Below are 16,612 nucleotides of genomic sequence, written 5' to 3'. Positions count from 1 at the left end.
ATGGGACACAAGGCAAGTATGCAAAAGTTAATTAATTCATTTTATTTCTCTGTGTTAGAAATATTTGAGAAATAAAATTTTAACAAATTGCTGCTTATGATAGCATCAAAAGCATGAAATATTTAGAGATTTTGAAAAATATGTGCAAACTATGTTTTACAGAAAATTGCAAAATATTATTGGGATAAACTAAGGAGGACCTAAATAAGTTGAGAAATAGACTCACTCCATTGATTGAGGGACTATTGTTAAGATCAAATTTCAACAATTTGCTCTCCAAATTCAGTATGGTCCAGCCAAAATCTCAAAGACATTTTTGTCAAAGTCTAACATGCCAATTAAGGCCAGCCCTTTGAGATTTGTTCCAAAGAAACCTACAGGTAAGATCACTTTAAACTATCCTTATGTCCTACCACAATTGTTTCACTCTAATAATGAAATAGATTTGAGAGTAGTTTTCTCTGTAGGGAATGATAGGAGAGCATTTCTTACACCCTTATAATTACTAAAATACATACTCACTAACATGATAAGTAGAGGAATGGAACTTTTCAGTTTTAAGTAACTTTACTTTGTATAGTAACGGCTGCTATACTCAAGTGCTACTAATCCTTCTGCTGACTTTTAAGTTGTATCATCAGTTTAGATGCTACAATCAGCCTCATTCTGTGCTCAGGTGGAATCTCAAAAGGAAGGGAATGATGGCAAAAGGGAAATCTTTGGAGAGTAGTAAGACAATTGTTTAAATCTTTTCTGTGTGAGCAATATATTAAAGTATCATCAGTTAGAAATATTCTAAGAAACAAACATTTCTGAAACCTATCTCAAAGAAATGGAAAGCTCTATACTGTCTAAGGTTATCTTCTATTTCTCTAAACAAACAAACAGACTCTGAACTCCTGTAACTTTCAAAATTCCTTGCAGCTTCTCTAAATAGAATTGTTCTTCTTGTTCCGTTAAAGATAAATACAATGAAACATTAATCTTTTGAAATAGTCCAACTTCTTCAAGATATTTTTATAGGGTTTCATAATCTTCTGTTATGGGTCCCTTTTCTATTCCAATTTATTGAATCAGATTTTGATTGATTTTAAGTTACTGAAGAACAAGTCTATATCCTTAGCTTTATACTACCCCTTGTCACTCAGACCCAAATTAACAATCATTTGTAGTCATCGCCACAGGATTCCATCCACATGTCCTCAACTGTATGCAGCGGTTTGTCTACAAAGCTTGTCTTTTTTCTCTCTACAATTCAGTATTTTGAATAATGTCTATGTCATTATTTCAGTTATCTAGGCTTGAAATCTTAGAGAAACTCATTTAATCAGAGGTCACTGCTCTACTCAGTGTGTCATTCCATCAATCCTCAGTTACTGTTTGCCCTTTTAACATAACTTTGATTTTCTTCACAGTACTTATATACCTGCTATTGCCCTTTCTTATTACATAGCAATTTCAAATTTATATATTTTATTCTATTATATTAATCATATCACACCAGATTATATTGTCATATCATATCACATTGTATTTTATTTTATGATGTTATACTATGTAAATTCATTTATTTGACATTTCCCACTGAAATATAAGTTTCATGTCATTTGGGCCCAGACCAAGTTCATGCAAAGCACATGTTGGTGCTGCCCTGAGACCACAAAACATACCAGGCACAGAAGTAGACATAGATTTATTAGGATTTACGAACAGAAGAGATTCTCCAGTGGTGGCTGATCTAAAGTGTAGTGCATCGCAAAGGGGAAGGGAGTACAAGGGGCAATATGTATATTCTTTTAGAAAAGACATTCCATATAGTATGAGGCCATCAGACCTCTAGGAAAATCATTAAAGGAGCTTAAGACCATATATTGTACTAAGATTAATGTTTAAAACTAAGATACAGTCAGTGCTGTTTTACATCCATGATTACATTCTTTTGCCTCTGGGAAGATTGTTTATCTCTTGACCTCTGTCCAGGTTAAGCAGCCTTGTTACATGCTTGGGGTTTCAACCCCATTTAGGAGGAGGGATAGGCCCTGGGCCACCACACATTTTCAGGAATTCTGTGTTATCAATCACTGTTTTGGTTTTATATAGATAACTCTTTTAAACCCTTTCAGATTAACTTTTTAAGACATAGGTTAAATCAAATAACAGTGCTACCTAAAAATCTTTGATGATTCTTTACTTCCAAAATTGAGAGCCAGTGTGGCATTGGTTTTCTACCACCTATTATCAGTCTGTCTTTTCAGAAACATCTCTAAAATGTGCCACTAAAATATACATTTTAGTCATTAGTACCTAGCATTTTTCATATCTCTGGTAGCTCATGACACTTCCTCTGCACAGAACAACTGCCCCGTAAACTCTAATTGTTTAAAATGTATATATTAAGTATCAATTTAATTGCCAGTTGTCATATAAGTCCTTTCCTTATTCCCTGAACAAAATTGAGCTCACCCTCTGTTAGTTTTTCCATTGCACTTTGTTTCTAACTCTACGATATAACATATATGGGATTTTCCTTGTAATGTAGTCATTTATGAAAAATACTGACTTTCTTATTAGATTGCAAGCTTCCTTGGAGAGGGATCCATGTTTTATTACTCATTTTATATATTTCATGTTGTCCCCAACATGCCATAACAAATACAGAGTAGCATTGAATAAATGTTTACAGAATAGAATAGAATAGAATAGAATAGAATAGAATAGAATAGAAAAAAAAATGGAATGGAATAAAATAGAATGGAATTCCCTGACAAAGCAAACCTCCACTGACCTTCACTTTCCTGAATTGCTATTGTCCTTATTATCCGGTTTTTTGACAAGCTGCCAAATATTTCCCTTTTTCTAACCAATTTGTCAACTCCAAATAAGCAGAGATTTTTTTTCCCCTCATCTATAATTTCAACTAGCAGAGCATAAAGGACTAAGTGTATATTTAATACTTAGTAATTTATAATGGAAGGCATTTTTAAATTACAGAATTTGAGATATGGAAATTAAAGGAAAAACTTCTTTGAGCTCCTCATGGACAGGTGAGAGGACTGAATAAAAACATAGGCTGGTTCTTTCCTCACATCACTTAGTATTTGATGACAATAATCTTATCAGCTAGCAATAACTTTAAGGTATTATATTTAAAAAGATAAAAATACATGCATTTAAATTAAAATAATCTATTTCCTTTAAGATTTCTTTATATGTTAATAAATATTATTTACTATGTAATGTTTTATGATCTTTATAATCTCTAACTTTCCAAATTATGAAATTTAAATTCCTGAAAAGGCATAGTTCACAATTTCAGGGAAAGTTACATCAGATCAAGCAAACCATGTGTTTTTATACATATTGTTTTTTTTTTTGCTAAAAGGCACAAAAATGAAAAACAAAGAGAAATTTAAATTTTTAAAAATCTTTAAGTAGTAGATATCCTCCAACTGCTCTCAATTATTTAGCTCCAAAAGTGTAATATTTTATGGGCTGAAAGGAGGATTGGGGTTCAGATGTGTAGTATTGAGAAGATCTGATATAATATGTAGTATAATACTACATGTACAGTGATTTAAACAAGCAGACATGTATGAGTATTTTTTAAAAAAAATTACAAGAATCAGTCAAAAAAATTGAATAGGGAAATTCAATAAGTTGTCTCTCAAGACATAGTATTTAAACTGAAACCAAATAATCTGTGTGCAGACAGAGCATAAAATAAGTTATGGGAAGAGAAAGCTAGAAGTAAGTGCAATTGGGTATCAGGTACAAGGGTGGAGGGGCTGTAATTTACCTGAAGTTGATGCAAAGTTAGTGAACAGTTCATAGGAAGATTTATGTGAGATTTGTGTATTTGAAAGATCACTATAATATTGAAAGAATGCTGAAAGATTTGAACTCGATCTGAGAAATTAATTTTAGAACTTCAGAAGATAATTTAAAATAATAAGCAGTTCCAGAGGATGGAGAAAACTATGCACATTTGAGATATTTTTAGGAGACAGAAGGATTATACCATAGTGATTGTATTGGCAGTGGGTCTAGGAAGAGGAAAGAATTATGGCTAACTGCAAAGATTCTGCCTGGGCAATTGTTTGGGTTGTGATGGCATGCTCTGAAGGCATAGAAAATAGATGAAGAATGGCATGATTATGGAAAATAGTGCATTCTGATTAGGTCATGTTGCATTTCAGGTAACTATAAATTATAGGTATGGGCAGTTAGCAATGTTGGACTGGAGGTAGGGAAAAAAAGCCATTGACTATATATTTAGGTTCTAGAGTCATGATATCAGAAATAATCAGAAGAGACTAGAACTAAGCACTAAAGGACATCATTGAAGGTAAGAATTGAAGAGGAAAAACCTGCAAAATAGACTGAAAGAGTGACCAAGAGTTAGGAAGAAGACCAGAGCAGTGTGATACCATGAAAACAAAGGTGAAGATATTTTCTGAAAGAAAGAACAGCAAATAACATCAACTAGCATAAGAATTTGGGCAAGAAAATGATTGAAAATATTTTTAAATGAAATGACTTAGGTCATATTTGGCTTTTTAAAAAACCATTTTGGTGGAATGATTGGGTCAGGATATAAATGGAAAATGTCTGAGGAGTGGATAAAAGCTGAGAAAATTGAAACAGCTACCATAGACTATATTTTCAAGAAACTTGGCTTTGAAGGGAAGAAGAGATCTAGGTCAGCAGATGGAAGAGGGGTTGATGGTAGGCTAGAGCAAGATCATTGTGAAAGAAGGGGAGCACACTCTGTCTTCAGAGTTCATGCAAAAGAAAGTTTTATTCTACTCATTTCTACAGGTCTTTATAGCATAAAAGGTAGTTTCCTACATGACTCCTTTCAGGTATTTCCGGGAGGGTACATTTTTTCTAAAGCCATGAGGTATATTTACATATCTTTAGTCTTAAGGGACAATTTCTTTGGGGGCTAGATGGGAAACAGTGGGGTGGGAGACAGGAGCAAGGAAGGAGCCCAGCAGGAGCTCAGAGATTATTCCCTCATCTAAATTGCAGTCTGCTTTCAGACATGGAAGGCTTTTGGCCTTTTCCTAGCCCAGTGTCCGCTTTCAGACATCTGGAGCTTTGGGAAGGCCCTGCTCTATAGTTTGTTAAGCCAGGGGGCCTTCTGTGTCTCTGCAGATCATAAGTTGCAGAATGGGAAATAGTTCTGGAAGAAGATAAGGTAATGAGTGGAGTCGTTGTTGAATTTGCAGGAGATCTGATATAGAGATCAATGGAGGAAATGGTTTCTTTCATGGGAAGACCAAAACATTCCTTTCCAATGATTTCTGCCCTTTTCAGTAATGCAGGAGGCAAAGTAATTTACTGATACTGTTGAAGTTGTTTGGAAGTTGTGAGGTTTGACTTGAGTGGAAAGTTTTTAATATTTATGTAGAATGGCAGAGCATTGATTGGAAGCATTAGAGTAGTATAGATGAAATGTCTTGAGGACCCTCTTAAAACTGGTGACCATGGATTTATCTCTAGCACCATTCAGTATCCTGAGTGTATCTGCAGAAAAGGCAAAAATTAGTTTCACCAAGTATTAGGGAGATTAGACTACTTGGAAAACATATTACCTATATGTAAGAAAATAAATTAAGGAATTATCTAAATGATAGGGATAAATAAGAGTGGTTTATGAACTGAAGGTGGAAAAGCTGGATCTTGGGAACAATCACCAAATGTACTATAAGAATAGGATGATGTGGTCAGTCAATGGTGTTTAAGATTTACCATATAGGAGATGGATCCTTAAAAATAAAAAGCTGCATGTTGATCCAGTGGGGTAGATGTATAAGGGAAAAGAGAAAATATTGCCATTGTAATGTTTTTGTCAAAACATTGAGAATTTAATCAGATTGATTTCCAAATAAGTAGACATTAAATTCACTTAAGATGTTGGAAAAGCTTTGGGTACTGAAAAATTCTGTGAGGCACATGTCACAATTTTTGATCAATAAGGTGAGCACCAAAGAGGTGAATAGCTAGAAGTAAAGAAGGTGTTGATTGTAGTGCAGCAAATAGGAATAACATTAAAAAATGAGGTATGCTACAAGGCAATGAGAGTCTGTAAGGAACTGGTCAGGGAGAAAGACAATGACTTTAAGATTGGTGGGATATAGAAAAATGAGGAGCCTTTATTTGGGATTCCTGCAATATTGAGATGATCTCTCCAGGAGGTAAATGCAGGTTTTAAGGAAGCACATAATTATATGGGACAATTGCTAAACATTTTACTAATGTAACGGAATATGTAAGTTGTGGAATAGGAATTCCATAGGGGAAAAATAGAAAGATTTAGGAGTGAAAGGAAGAATAAATGTTTTCAGGACAGATCACCACAGAGCAAAGTTGAGATGTGAATATGAGAGATGATATATGAGACACTGAGATGTTAAGGAAGACCAAAGCAAGAGATTCAGGGCATGGTGAGATTGGAAACCACAAGGTTATTGAGGTACACAGACCTGAAATTACAGTACTCCCTATTGAGGTAAGTATTCTAGGACTGCTTGTGCTGGTCCCTAGACAGCACCTTAGAGTAAAAAGCATGGTTGTGCCTAAGTCTTTATTGATCTAATTGCTGAATGTTTATCTGGTATTCAGTATATTGTCAATTAATAGAAAATATTACACGTGTACTTGTGTTTGTTCTTTGTGCTATTTTAAAACTTATATTGTTTAACAGTATGTTCTGAAATTGTACCATAAAATTTCTGATGACTTATTTGCTGATAACTGTATAATAGAAACAGTGACCTCATTCTGTGTTTGTTTCAGTGGTCAGTCTCCTTCAAGGAAGCGGTGGTTTTGATGAGGCCCCTTAGGCAACTTTAATTGAAGTATCTGCTGTTTATGCATGGAGGTAGTTCAAATTGTGAAAGACATAATCTAAATATGGATACATTAGATGGTTAAATATAACTTACAGTGATGTGGCTGGTAGTATGAGTGAGATAAATAAATAACCGATATAATGCTATGAGGCCAAGACTTAAAGGGAGGGAGATGTCTCCTACTATGAGAAGGACAGTAACAACTTCTGAAGGTATACAATTTTAGCCTGCCAATGAAGGATTTGAGAAGCCAGAAGGGAGAGTCCCTGAAGAAAAGGACTTTTCAGGAAGGAGCTAAACAATATAAGCAAAATCATTTTATAGTCAGAGATGTATACAACCCAAACAAAACTTCCTTCCAATGCCAAAATCTTCATAATTCTGCTGTACTCCTCATTATAACATGGGCTTTAACTTTGAAATACCAATCCAAACCCATCCTAATGTTCTTATAGTCAAAGCACACATTTTGTAAGTTCATTTTATTCAATTTCAATGTGCCTAAAAATAAACTTACAGACTAGCAAGTAAAGAAATAAAGGAATAAAAAAACAGCTTTAATAATAAACAGACAAAGGTACCCAGTGTTCTTTTTTACTTCAATTGCTCTTTTTCACTCTAATTATTATTCTTGTTATTTTTCTGTGTGTGCTAATGAAGGTGTCAGGGATTGATTTGGTGATGAATGTACCACTATGTAATCGTACTGTAAACAATCGAAAGTACGATTTGTTTTGTATGACTGCGTGGTATGTGAATATATCTCAATAAAATGAAGATTAAAAAAAAACAGCTTTAATAATAATAGCTGAACATTATTGATTTAGGATACTATATGGTGTCTGGGGTAGAAAATAAAAATGTTGAAAGATTGTAATGTGTATTTCTAGCTTATGGGAATATAAAATATATTAATATTTAATTTGCCTGTATTTCTACAATACGTTTTCTTGTCAAAATGTTGCTTTTAAAATATAAAATTATTATGTTAGAAAAGTCGAAAATTGCCCACAGAGTAAGATATATTATTTATATATCCAACTACTACACAGGGAATTAGTAAATAAAGATTTATTTGAGCAATCTAGTTGATTGAATGAAAATAGTATGTTTAAAGCAAGAGACTCTATATGCTTTTAAATGTAACAAATGCAGAAATATTACCATAATAGCAAGTGGAAAAGTTCTACTCCTTTTAGGACTCAGTAATTTCAGAGAAGGTGAATAAATTTAGTTGTGACAGGGCTGAGTGAATAATGGAGAAGAGTATTAAAAAGCCAAAGAGAGACAATTTTAAGGAGGAATATTGTAGCAAAATACAGGAAAAAGTAAATAAAAATACAAATACTATATGTTGAACAAAGAAATTATATAACATAATTAAAATCCAAATATGTGGACAATTAAATTTTCAAGTCATGTAAATATTTGAATTATACCCGTTAATAGCAAAGATCAAAAGTCTTGTGTTGATTGAGATGATTAAAGAGAATCACAGACAGGTAGAGTAGAGTCACAAGATAGAAAAAATAAATGTTAAACATGGCATGGTGGTGGCCATACTCTTTCCAGATTGAACTGGAGTCACTTTGACCTAGAAGATATCTTTCTAGAGACTAATTTCTTGGCCCCTTGCTCTCTTTGATGTGTTTTCAGCTAAAAGAAATGTTCAAGAAACAAGTCAAAGGCAAGAATTTTAGATAAAAAAATATCTACCTTTGATAAAACTGTGAGATAACTCTAATTTTGGATCTCAGTAAATTAGGATAGAGAGTAAATGGGTTGCTAACTGACTGCAGATTAGTGAAAGGCTGCAATTTTATATCTGCAAAGGAAAGACTCACAAGATGAAGATCAAGTTTCCTCCAGCAAATTTCAGGCATCTTATAAACTTTCACAATAACTGAAATAAAGGGAAGATTTCAGTTATTGTATAATCCCCCCTTTTTCCAAAGAGAAAAAAGGGGGGATTATATACAGATCCCTGTTCCAATCAAAATGGTGGAGTGAGATGCTTCAGGACTCTGCTCCCCTACAGAATCTTTGAATACCCATAAAGAACTGGCAGAAATATTTTTCTGAAAGTTCTTGAAACAGTTAAAGGAACATAGAAAGGGAAATCGCTGAAAGAATAAGTCTATTATAAATGGTAGGAACTCTTGGCCACCTGGTTGACCCCTCTCCCATCTTCATCAGCTTGTCAGGAACCAGCCTGTACTCCCAGGGTGGATGTTTGGTCCTGGTTCCAGAGGAGACAGGTTTACCCTCATGCACGTACTGAAAGCTTATATGTCTGGCCCAAACTGTCTTGCGGTAGCCTGAAGGACTCACTGTCTCAGAACTTGCCCTGTATGTAGAAGGCAGTTCACAGGGCTCTCCTTCAGAACACTGTGGGAGAAGAGTCAGTTATGCTGCCTGAGGCAAGGGAACACTGCCTTGACCTTGAGAAAACTGTTTCCTGGGTGTTTTAGTTAGCTAAAGATGCTGAAATGCAATATACTGGAAATGATCTGCCTTTTAACAATGAATCTTATACAATCTTATAGTTCTGAGGCTATGAAAATGCCTAAATCAATCCATGATCAAGATGATACCTTTTTCCTGAAGACAGGTTGGAGGAGATCCTGAACTCCTCTGCCAGATGGCAAGGCAAATAATATGTACTGGTCTCTCCCTTCAATTCTGGGTTTTATTTCCAGCTTTTGGCTTCAGTGGCTTCCTCTCTGTTTCTGTGTCTTTCTTTCTCACCTTCTGTGTCTTTCAGTGCTTCTGTGAATTTCATCCTCTTATAAAGGACTCCAGTAAGATGATTAAGAAACACCCTGAATGAGGTTGGTCATATTTTAACTTAAGATCCTACTCACCATGACTCCTGGGGATGAATGTGGACCCGGCATCGTGGGACTGAGAGTATCTTCTTGACCAAAAGGGGGATGCAAAATGAGATGAAATAGTTTCAGTGGCTGAGAGATTCCAAATGGAGTCCAGAGGTCACTCTGGTGGACATTCTTATGCACTATATAGATAACACCTCTTAGGCTTTAATGTGTTGGAATAGCTAGAAGTAAATACGTGAAACTACCAAACTCCAACCCAGCAGTCTGGACTCCTGAAGACAATTATATAATAATGTAGATTACAAGGGGTGACAGTATGATTGTGAAGATCTTGTGGATCACACCCCCTTTATCTAGTGTATGGATGAGTGGAGGAATGGGGATAAAACTAAAGGACAAATGGGGTGGGATGGGGGGATGATTTGGGTGTTCTTTTTTCACTTTTATTTTTTATTCTTGTTCTGGTTCTTTCTGATGTAAGGAAAATGTTCAGAGATAGATTGTGGTGATGAACGCATAACTATGTTATCATACTGTGGACAGTGGATTGTATATCATGGATGATTGTATGGTGTGTGAATGTATTTCAATAAAACTGAATTTAATAAAAAAAAAAAAAAAAAAGATCCTACTCACCAAAAATCCTACTTACATAGGTCCACACCCACAGGAATGGATTAGCTTTGAGAATATGCTTTTCTGGGATACATACAGCTTCAAACCATCATATTCCACTCTCTGGAACACCAAAAGTCATGTTCTTTCCATATGCAAAATATATTCATTCCATCCTAATATCCCCAAGGCCTTAAGTTAAAAAAAAAAAAAAAGAAAGAAAGAAAGAAAAACAAGGAAGAAAAAAAAAGATGTAGTGCCCCCTTGAGGAGCCTGTGGAGAATGCAGGGGTATTCGCCTACCCCACCTCCATGGTTGCTAACATGACCACAGACATAGGGAACTGGTGGTTTGATGGGTTGAGCCCTCTACCATAAGTTTTACCCTTGGGAAGACGGTTGCTGCAAAGGAGAGGCTAGGCATCCCTATATTTGTGCCTAAGAGTCTCCTCCTGAATGCCTCTTTGTTGCTCAGATGTGGCCCTCTCTCTCTGGCTAAGCCAACTTGAAAGGTGAAATCACTGCCCTCCCCCCTACGTGGGATCAGACACCCAGGGGAGTGAATCTCCCTGGCAACGTAGAATATGACTCCCGGGGAGGAATGTAGACCCGGCATCGTGGGACAGAGAACATCTTCTTGACCAAAAGGGGGATGTGAAAGGAAATGAAATAAGCTTCGGTGGCAGAGAGATTCCAAAACGAGCCGAGAGGTCACTCTGGTGGGCACTCTTATGCACACTTTAGACAACCCTTTTTAGGTTCTAAAGAATTGGGGTAGCTGGTGGTGGATACCTGAAACTATCAAACTACAACCCAGAACCCATGAATCTCGAAGACAGTTGTATAAAAATGTAGCTTATGAGGGGTGACAATGGGATTGGGAAAGCCATAAGGACCACACTCCACTTTGTCTAGTTTATGGATGGATGAGTAGAAAAATAGGGGAAGGAAACAAACAGACAAAGGTACCCAGTGTTCTTTTTTACTTCAATTGCTCTTTTTCACTCTAATTATTATTCTTGTTATTTTTGTGTGTGTGCTAATGAAGGTGTCAGGGATTGATTTAGGTGATGAATGTACAACTATGTAATGGTACTGTAAACAATCAAAAGTACGATTTGTTTTGTATGACTGCGTGGTATGTGACTATATCTCAATAAAATGATGATAAAAAAAAATCAGTTATAGATGTGAACTATCCTTGGGCACAATTACCCTCTGGCTGTGGACCTGTGAAACGTAGAACATGTTACCTGCTTCCAATATATAAAGGAGAGACAGTCATGGAGTAAACATTCCTATTCCCATAGGGAGAAATTGGAAGAAAATAGGAGTCTTGGGTCCAAAACAGTTCTGAAATTCTACAGGGCATACTCCATTAGATTTCAAGGTCTGAGAGTCATCTATAGAGTGATGTTTTATCCTCAGGGCCTGATGGAGTATCAACCCTACCCTTTGCAAGTGCTTGTGCAAAGGCCATACCCTCAGGTCTGCCCTCATCAAGTGGCATCTGGGTAGCAGCCAGACTCTAGGCCCACCATCCACAAGCATCTGGGTGGTGTTCAGATTCTCTGCAGTCTCCAGTGTACAGCCCCAACCCCCTCAGAATGGTGAGTGGGGCCAGACTCTCCCCATTCCCTGGGGAATTTTCTGCACCCTCTCTTAAGACTGGGGCAGCAGCACTCTTCCTGAACAGTAGGGTGGAAGGCCCACTCTCTGCAAGCTCCACGGCATACTCATCCTTTCCACATACATGGATGGGTCCACGCTCTTGACCCAAGAAGCTTTCTTTGCTCCAGATGTCAGCTTTTATGGTTCTGCCTTTGAAATAATTTTCTCTTCAATTTGTCACTTTTCTGTCCCTTTTAGTCTAGGCTGGCAGTGGTTTCATTCTTACAGATTTTCAAAAAACTTGTTAGTTTCACATGCAGCAACAGGGATCCCAACCATCAGAAAATAGGACTTTCCACAAGTCCATTCTGGATAACTACATTTCTAATCCTGACCTAGTAAAATGGATCCAGTAGTGAAATGGCTGACTAGATCCATGTTGACTTAAACCCTCACATGGAGCACTATTCTCTGGGGACTAATTTTCTAGAAATTTAGACTTTTCCAAACCATCAATTACTGGTTTCTTACTACCCAGGAATCAGTTCTCAGCTTATCCCTTTCCTCTCACATTTTACTATAAGCTGCAAGGAGAAGCCAGACTGCACTTTCAACATTTAATTTGGAAATTTCCTCAGCTAAATATCCAAGCTCATCACTTTCAAATTCTGTCTTCCATCCAACATCATGACTCAATTTTGCCAAATTCTCTACCATCTTAAAATAAGGATCACCTTTCTTCCAGTTTGCAATGACACATTCATCTTGTCTACCTCAGGCCCCCTCAAAAATACTTTTAGAATCCATATTTCCATATTTCTACCAACAGTTTCTTCACAGCAATCTAGGCCTATTGTATCAAGAACCTCACAGTTCTTCCAGAATCTTCTTCTTAACAATTTATAAAGCCATACAGCTTTTTTTTTTTTTTTTTTTTTGTATTGGCAATCTCGTCACCCCACTCTTGGTCCCAAAATCTCTTTTAGTTTGCTAAAGCTGATGACATTCAACATAACAAAAATGGGTTGGCTTTTACAATAGGGATTTATTAACTTACAAATTTACAGTTCTGAGGTCCTGAAGCAAATCAAGGCATCAATAGGACAATACCTTTTCCCTGTAGACCAGCTACTGGAGATACTCAGCTCCTCTGTCACATGGCCAGGCACATTGCAATGTCTGTTTGTCCCTCCCTTCCAGGGTTCCATGGCTTCTGGCTTCTGGCTTTGGTGGCTTTCTGTCTGTTTCTATGGTTTCTCTGTTTTCTGTGTGTCCTCTTTCACCTTCTCTGGATTTTCTTTCTGGCCTCTGTGTTTTTCTCTCAGCTTCTCTGGGACATTTTTTATATGTCTTCTCTCTCTCCTTTATCTCCTTATAAAGGACTCCAGTGAAAGGATTAAGACCCTGAATGAAGTGGGTCATCTCTCAACTTAAGATCCTACTCACCAAAAGATATTACTTACAATGAGTCTACACCCACAGGAGTGGATTAGCTTTAAGAACATAATTTTCTAGGGTATATATAACTTTAAACCATCACAGATGTTAAATTTATGCCCCGTGGTAACTATAAAGAAAATAAAGGATAATATGCAAGCTCGTAGAGACAAAAATTAGAATATAGGTCTTTTTGGTGGAAATGATTCAATCCATAGCACATCTCAATCAAACTATCAGTAGCCTTTAACATAATTGATCACTCTCTTCTCCTTCCTTTAATTCTTAATACTACCAGTATTCCTTTCTCCTACTAATACAATGACCTTGGTTTGTCTCCTTTGCTACATTACCATCAACAGACATACCACAATAATTTGGAGTGTCCTAGATATCAATTCTGAGCCTTTCTTCTCTTAATTTATCTCACTTCCTAGGTGTTACATCAAGATCCAAAACTTTAAACATCTTGAAGGCAAATATTTTTTTTTCTTTTTAATTTGTAGCTTCTAACTCTATTCTGACATTAAACCTAAAAATTGAACTACCTACATGGTTCTCTCTATTTTAATGTGTAATAATTATATGATAATTTGTATGCCTAAAAGAAAACTTACCCCCTTCATGATATGGTTCCTGAGCTAAATATGTAAACGTGAAAGTCTTTGCAGATGACCACTATTTAAAATCATGAGCTTGAATGACATTGTCTAAGAAATGAGTATTGATTAGGAAAAGAACAGAGGTCTGAAGCTTGGGGAGTTGCAAGAATAAGTAGTGAGGATTTGAGGAAGCGAAGCAGAAATCAACAGTGGAGACTGAGGAGTGACTAGTGATGTTTGAAGTAAAGCAAGGCATTATAGGCTTCTACCAGCCAAGTGAACAAAATATATAAAAGAGAAAGGAATGATCAACTGTGTTGCTATTGATATATTGAATAAATGATGATATTGATATATCAAATGAGATAAACACTGACTTGTGTGGTTAAAGATAGGTTACAAAGAGAACAATTGGAGACAGGACATGTAAATGACTATTTCAAATACTTTTTGCTGCAAAGAAGGCAAGGAGCTGGGAAGTAACTGGCAAGACAAAAGGTATCTGTAGACATGTCATTATTGTAGTTTATGTTTTTGATTTTTAAGATGGGAGAAACATCTTATTTTGACATATTCATTTGATTGCTTATGATAATAATCCAATAGAGAGCAAAAAATTGCTAATGTAAGAAACAAAGAGAAGAGCTGCTAGATAAGGGTTCTTGAACAAGCAAGAATTGATAAATTAGCACATGAGGGATAGATTCACTTTATGCAGGAACAGGGAAATTTCATCTTGCATTGCAGCAAGTGAAAAGAAAGAATGTGTGAGAGGAGCTGCTTATTGATTCAATTTTCTCAGTAAAGTGGGAAGATTATATGATGTGAATAAGAATAGTGAAGGTAGTGTTGGGTGTGTATTGGAGAGTATGATTTGCTGGAAGTACTGAGAGCCCCAGAAAGCCCAGTATGATCTGGTCTCTTTTACTTATTAAAATCATGCTCTTCCCCTCATCCCCTCAGTCCCTCAGTTCTTTGTCTTGTGTCTCCTGGCCTCTTAGTCATTACCGGAAAATGCCAAGAATGTTCCTGACCCAGATTTTCACAATTTTTCTCTTTCTGCCTGGAATACTTTTCCCTGATGTCCACATAGACCATTCTTCACTCATTCAAGCCTCTGCTCAAATATGAGCTTTTGAAAGTGAACTTTCCATGACTAACCACCACCAGCACCCCATCACTCTTTTCTATTCCCTTATCTCATTAGCACCTATCATCACCTAACATGGCATTTATTTGTTTGCCACCTCCTTTCCCAATGGAATTGTAGCTCCTTAACACTATTCCCGGTTCCTAGAGCAGTGACTGTCAAGAATATGTGGTCAATAGCTAAATCTTCTAAATGACTGATTTCTGGAGGAGTAGGAAAGAGAAAAGAGAGTGTAGCAAAGTTAAATCTCCACATACCATAATAGGAAGTGATTAATAGGTAATGTCTGAATCCCTTATCCAAGAGATGTGTGTATCAGCATACTATTTAAATAATTGAAATTAAATTTCAATAAGAGCATATAAAATTATTAAAAATGATTGTATTTGGGGAGGGTGTTGGCATGAGAAAGAGGATGTAGAGTATTTCTTATTTTTATTATAGCTTTTAAGTATGCTTTGACTTTTTCAAATTTTGTACATTTATTAACAATGAAAGCTAATTATTTTAAAAGGCCAATTTGAGTGAAATGATGCAATTTACCATCATTTCTGCCATCTAAAACTGTGTAATCCAGGTTTCACTGCTGCTACTACAAATGTAATCATCTGAAGCTGAAGCTTGACAGTCCCAAACATTCAGTGGGATTGATGACAGAAGCTTTCCCACTCTGGGGAGTGTTATGTTGTTTTTTTCCCATACTGTGATCACCTTTTGTAGTAGGCTGCAAATCAGCATAAAAGGCCATCAAAATCCATTTCAAAAATCTGAGTCAAATATACTCCTTAAACTTTTTTTCTTTTCTTAATGAAATTTTATTGAGATATATTCACACACCACACAATCCATTCAAAGTATACAATCAATGGCTCACCATGTCATCACATAGTTGTGCATTCATCACCACAAACATTTTTAGAAAATTTTCATTATTCCAAGGAAACAAAAAGAAAAACCCAAAGCATTCCGTACCCCTTATCCTCTTCTATCATTGATCCCTAGCATTTGATGTGGTACATTTGTTACTGTTGATGAAAGAATGTTAAGATGTTACTGTTAACTGTAGTCCATAGTTTGCAATAGGTGCATTTTTCCCACACACCACTCTATTATTAATTCCTTGTAATTGTTTCTTAAATTTGTTCTAGTTCATGGAACAATTTTTCTTTTTACATTTGTACTGTTAATCACAGACATCATTCACCACAAGATTCTTTCTACATTTGTACTGTTAATCACAGACATCATTCACCACAAGATCTACTGAGTTATGCAGTCCTATGTTTTAACCTCTGTCTTTCTTTCTGGTGACATATATGACTCTAAATCCATATTGTCATATACTTCAGGACTTCATTTTTTTACTGCTGAATAGTATTCCATTATATGTGTGTAAAACATCTGCTTATCCATTCATTGGATGATGGACACTTCGTTTGTTTCCATCTTTTGGGCATTGTGAATAATGCTGCTATGAACATCAGTGTGCAAGTGTCGTCTGCTT

This window comes from Choloepus didactylus, chromosome 1, assembly GCF_015220235.1.
Source record: "Choloepus didactylus isolate mChoDid1 chromosome 1, mChoDid1.pri, whole genome shotgun sequence".
Lineage (NCBI taxonomy): Eukaryota > Metazoa > Chordata > Mammalia > Pilosa > Megalonychidae > Choloepus > Choloepus didactylus.
The sequence above is the reverse complement of the archived record's forward strand: the minus strand, read 5'-3'. Positions refer to the sequence as shown.